The sequence below is a fragment of the Diorhabda sublineata genome, chromosome 10, assembly GCF_026230105.1.
Source record: "Diorhabda sublineata isolate icDioSubl1.1 chromosome 10, icDioSubl1.1, whole genome shotgun sequence".
NCBI lineage: Eukaryota > Metazoa > Arthropoda > Insecta > Coleoptera > Chrysomelidae > Diorhabda > Diorhabda sublineata.
This window is the reverse complement of record NC_079483.1, coordinates 12,691,424-12,697,423: the sequence shown is the minus strand read 5'-3', so window position 1 is coordinate 12,697,423 and position 6,000 is coordinate 12,691,424. Positions and strand designations below refer to the sequence as shown.

Sequence of the window (6,000 nt, the reverse complement as noted above, 5' to 3'; positions counted from 1 at the left end):
GACAGAAATCTCCGTTATTTGACAATATTAAAAAATCCTTCAAATTCAATTTTTCTGGTGAGGATTCTGAATCTAATGAGCTACTGGTCATATTTTCAGGACATTTATCTGTATTGTTCATGTTTTTGAACTTGTTCATTACAGTATTATGCGGAGCGACGAGTACGAAAATGAGTATCACGTAATATTTGTAACGCATAGACAGAATGGTGACTGGAAACAAATTCTAAGACTAGAATGCATCAATAAATTCCATAATTATAGTTTCAATATGTGCGCATGTGATGGGTGATTTATTAATTCATCTAACATCAAAGTTTCCAATGCCAGAAAATAGTTTTATAAAAATCGAAATTGGGAGGAAATGCTAAACATATCATGTCCACATGTTGTTTTTTTAAATAGACCGAAAATGAAGATTATCTATTAAATAAAAAATATCAAAAGCTTTCAGAAGTACCCAAGTATTTTTATCACTGTTTCCAGAAATAGATTGAATGAAAATTAACCTTTTCATTTTTGTAAATCACATTATATGACTTATTTACCAACGACCTATAACAATTAATAATTTTTAGAATTTCGAAACTATGAGTCGTAGAACGAAGTTAGAAGACGCCCACGGTGCTACTGAAGTTTACACTGTGGCATCGCGTTGTGTGCCAGTTTTAACAACGATCTCGTGAAAAAGTGACGAAGACTATTCAGGTTGGTATTTCTTAAAATATTTTTGTCCATTTTTTTAATGTAAAAATTTCACATATAATTCTAAATTATTTAATAAATAATAATAATAATAATATTTGAGTAATAATTCAAAGTTTATTAATTTATTTTATATAACTTTTATACTCATTTAAAAAATACTTCAATATTAGGATATCATATATATGAATTGATTTTTTCAAATAGACTAATTAAAACTTCATAAACATAAACCATTTTATGTTTGTGGGTATAGAAATTATACATGTCAATATTATTATTATGATTATTATTATTATTATGGAATTGTATTCTTCTCAAATATTTAGTAATTTTTATATTTAGTATGGCAAAATACCAAAAAAATTATAAGCTTATGTATTCTAAAAATATCACATTTTCTAAAATATAGCATTATTTTAGAGTTTCTTTATCGACCGGTAAGAATTTATTACAGGTTGTAATTTCGAAATTTGGCGAAAAAATGCTCGAAATCTGAGTAGCCTACGTGTAATAGAAATAAGTTATCCATAGAAATGTTATTTTTAAACAGGCATAGGCGCACTTCGGGCAAATATGACATAAATAAATGACGATAATTTTTAGTTTTAAAAACATATCAAATGTCTAGAATAAATGTTTATTAATTCCGATTCATTTCTTATGATGCTTCTTCAACAGTTCAATATCATTTTATAAGAATATATTTGAGTTGGAAGTGATTTTGAAAAATTGATTTAACCAGCTAATAAGAAACCTTTTTTAATTTATTATTTTCAACAAAAATAAATTGATTTGAAGTTATTCTATTAAATTTAGAGCACTGAAATCAACTTGTATATACCATCTCTGACTACACGTGTACCAGGTATCTCGAATTAGAGTTGAAGCTCGAAAACGGTACAAAATAGAGAGCCTGTTATGGAAACATTGAGTGGAAAATATCTTATTCCAAATATATAGTTCTGTATTTCAAATAATTTCTTAGAATTTGATGTCCAATTTTTTCATAGCTGATTATTGAAATATGAAATAATAGTTGTTAACTCGCTGTCTTTGATATCAAGTTAACTATATAGGACGTTTCCGACTTATTCTTTATCATCACAACTATTTTAATAAGGACTTAATTAATCAATTATTATTACAACATATAGAAACCTAAGTTTTAGTATTCGTTTCGTCCTTAAAAAGTCACCATAAAGATGGTATAATTAAAATTGCCCTGTAATTTTTATTGTTCATTTCATCGTTAAATATATTAAAATGAAATAACTGCAATAAGGATATATGTAATGAAATAAAACAGAATGAAAACCCTAGAGGACATAAGTAGTATATTAGAACATCAAAAGTACTATAATCCATTATTAATCAAAAAATTTTATGATCTGCTCTGCATAATTTGTCAATTTTACATTCTCTGCAGTATCATTCTATTACAAATGATAATATTGCCAGGGTTGAACAAATATAATAAATAATAAGGGGAATTTTATTTTTTGAATATTCTCAATAATTTTGTTTTCAACTGGAAACGAATATCCATCTTGTTTCCAGTAAATGATATGATTACAATCACAATAGGAATTCAGTTTAGGGAATATCAAAGATCATCAGAATAAAAGAATGAAGAATTTGAAACTATTTTTGATTTGAGTTATGGAAAAAAATAAAGAAACAAACAATTTGGAACCTTATCACTTCTTTAATTATTTTTTTAAATGTGAAGTTGTAATATTGGGTATCTTCATACTATGAGTTAGGTACTTTGAAATTCTCATAACATTTATAGTTAATAATGTAATGTTTTATTTTGGTGTGGTGTTTTTCTTGCTCGCACGTATCAGGAATTTTAGTTGTGGTTTTTGATGTAAAGTTCAATAACTGAAAAATATAGCTTTTCCTCATGATTAAGTCATACGGATATATGAAGTGGACGTTTAAAGGACATAAGAAAAACAGCATATAAATCACTAGTAGCAAAAAACAAGGGTATGGAGAAGACCTCTCAACAGATAAAAACACACTCAAGAAATATTACTAAGTTAACGTGAAAGATTGCCAGGTCTTGATAAAGAAAAAAAAAGAATAACCCTGTCGAGATATTTTTTATAAGACGAAAATATGTAACTGTTTTTTGTCATCTATTGGATTTTCTATTTACCGGCATGTGAGTATTAGTAGTTCAGTCTTTCATATTTTACAGGGTGTGTAAGATTTATAAGCCATTGATATTCATTATTTCAAAGCTGTACTCATCAGAAATAATTCATAGACCTTTATTTAATGGCAATGTCCCATTGAAGACAATATTTACATATATTACTTCAAAATCCAACTAGAATTACCTTTCTTGTAATGTATAAAATTTTATTCAAGAGCCAGATTGAAAAAACCATGTTTATAGCATGAAATTGTAGAAAACTGTCAATCATTATATTAGGTATTGTGATTCGATTATTCGGAGCCCTAATTTTATTCATAATCTGGTTTGTTGTCATGAAAAAAGAATTCCAGTGTAATGTTATTTTTTTGGTTTACTTCCTACAATCTACTGTATACTAAATATTTTTGACTTAATTGATATATAAAAACATAACCTTACGAAAAATATTGTATAAAAGTTAAATATGGAACTGTATAATTTTTTGGGGATTGTATTTGTTCCGAAATTCGAGTAAGATTTAAAGGAAGAATGCTCGTGCTCTTAGAACAGCTACATTAACTTTCTTATCATTCATTCATATGGTGATACAAAAAAATTGAATTGAAGGGATGGAGCAGACAATGCAGTATCAGCAATATTATGAAGATGAAAACTGTACCTTTCCTGAAAAGGGTTCCGAAAAGCTTTAAAGAGCGGCCAAGCTCCACATAAGGGATGTCCTTTGCCAATTTTTTACGTTAACACAAATATGACTAGAATATCGGGTTGTCTTAAGAAATACTTCACAATTTAATCATTTAATCAAATGCTTCATAGTTTGCTATGAATCTGTAAGTTGAATTTTAGCAATCAAGTTCGTCTATTCCGACAGTATAATTAAACGTATAGCTTCGTATCTTTTGGACAGTTGATGCCCAACTCAGAATGAAAATTTCTAATGGATGAATTTTTCTATCAATTTATGGCTATCTTATGGCAGTGAGTACTCATTCAGAGTCCCATTTACTTACTTTGCTAATATGCTAGATTGCGTTTTTACAGGCAAATCAGCCTGATGGTTTTGATGATCAAATTAGTGTACCTGATGTCAACCATCCTTGACAAATATGCAAAATATATTTCTCTTCAATTTAGTTATTTGAAATAAGTGAATTCGAGTTCAGAGATTCGGTTACAAATTCTCGAGGTGGTCCTGGCAAAGATAGTCATATGTATTTATGAAATTATTGTGCTGTCATACTTAACAAGTCTGTAAACTTTCAATTTAAAACGACTTTGTGAAGTAGGCTATTTGATTATAATTAATGGAGCAATGCGTACAAATGTAAATTCCATCAATGGCGATGATTTTGGAGAGGATCAATTAGACAATTACCACGATCTTATGCCTCCATTATAGCCAGAAAACTATTTTTTCAAGTTTGACATAGATAGGTCAAATAGTTTTAAGGTTATGAGTACAAATAATTCTTCAATTCGTCAATACACCCTGTAATTGGATAAGAATTACAATTTTGTTAGTTATGTTAGATATCAATATTTTGAGTTTAAGATTCAGCACCCAAAATATTTTCAGTTACTAATATATGGGGTATGGGAATTAAGTACTCGCAACGTATCGACTTTTGGAGGCAACAGGTGGACAACCTATTCACGTCGTTGTTTCTGTGGAATTGTAATTTGTGAGACAGGTGTATTTGTTTGCTCTAGCTAGGATTTGTTTTGTATCGATGTTGTTACTTCCCTTTATCATTAGTTTACAAAAAAGTATAAGTCAGATATATTTCATTATAGCTGGGTACATGCAATTTATGGGTAATACACGTTTTTACTACTCTCTGTTTGGTTTGACTGGAAAAAAATGATGAAAATGATGAAAACTTATTATGTATATTATGTTAATCTGACACTGCCATGGTTGGACTGAAGCGGAGCCTCCCAACCCACGTCAATACCTGACTTGTATGGGAAAAAGATGATGTGTGTTTAGTGGTTTCTACAGAAATTCTTCTCAATAAATTGTTAGCAAGGAACCAAACATTACAAGTGAAGTGTATATGGTACAATTTGATAGGTTAGACAGGGTTTTGAGAATAAAGAACCCGTGTTGATAATTTGTCGGACGTGAAAAATTTCGTAGAAATTATGAAAAATAATGTACAAAATCCTATGTTTTCTGGTATAATTTGAAACACCAAGTATGTTTCTTATCTGTACATTTAGTTCCAAACAAACGATTCGTAATATAGTTACGTATTTGGATAGAAGTGAACCAATGTGAGCTTGAGTTACAAATTTCAATGAATTTTTGGCAATTGTCCAACAATTTCAAGAACATCTTTTCATCGATTAATAGATAAACTCTGATGTATTGATACATTCTAGAAATATAGGTATATTATTGTGTCTGCCAATAAAAATTTAGAGGTCATACATATCTTGTTATATAATACATAATAATTATTCTTGAAAAAAAAATTATAATATCACATTTTTCTGTTGATATGATTGATAAAAAATCATTCTAGTTTTGGAGAAAAAATGAAAAATAAAGTATTTATTCTAGAAATAATGATAACGATGATGTCATTCTCAATCGTCAATTTTCTCCTGCATTTACTGACCCACAGTTGCTAGTTTTTTGAAATCTGGTTTATTGAATACTATCAAACTGTAACATAAGCTACCAAATAATATAAAAAATGTTTAGACAAATTTTGTGATTGATCAATATACTCCCTCAATTTCCATAATTTGCGGTATACCTTAAATATGTGAAAAACTCAATTTCTGATCATTACACCAATAAAATCTTCTCTTGTGACTGAACCAGAATCTCCTAATTGCTTAATTTGCTAGCTAAATATGTACTTATCAAATTATTCACCTGACCTGACTTGACGAAGTAGTTCATCAGCCAAATGGCCGAAAACAGGGAGTAATACAAGTACAACCGCAGCTTATTTTATATTCTCCAAAAACTTCTTTAATCGTCAGGCCATTTTGCTTTATCATAATAGTCTCTTCCTAAAAAGCAACACAATACCATCCCTGAGGAGGGGAATGTTACTCATATCAACGCCACTCATAGAGTATAATACATTCCACATGGAAACCTCATAATC

General features: G+C 29.1%; 1 protein-coding gene across 4 annotated transcripts in view; it reads left to right on the top strand.

The window, feature by feature from the left end:
- The first annotated feature begins 562 nt into the window (after nt 1–562).
- Nucleotides 563–6,000, top strand: part of LOC130449459 (uncharacterized) — a 48,930-nt gene continuing 43,492 nt past the window's right edge. For 3 of the 4 annotated variants that reach the window (XM_056787282.1, XM_056787280.1, XM_056787279.1), the window contains exon 1: nt 580–708. The gene's annotated coding sequence lies outside the window, so the exon portion shown is untranslated. Of the gene's footprint in view, nt 709–6,000 lie in introns of all 4 variants that reach the window. The other variant, XM_056787281.1, reaches the window with a different exon arrangement.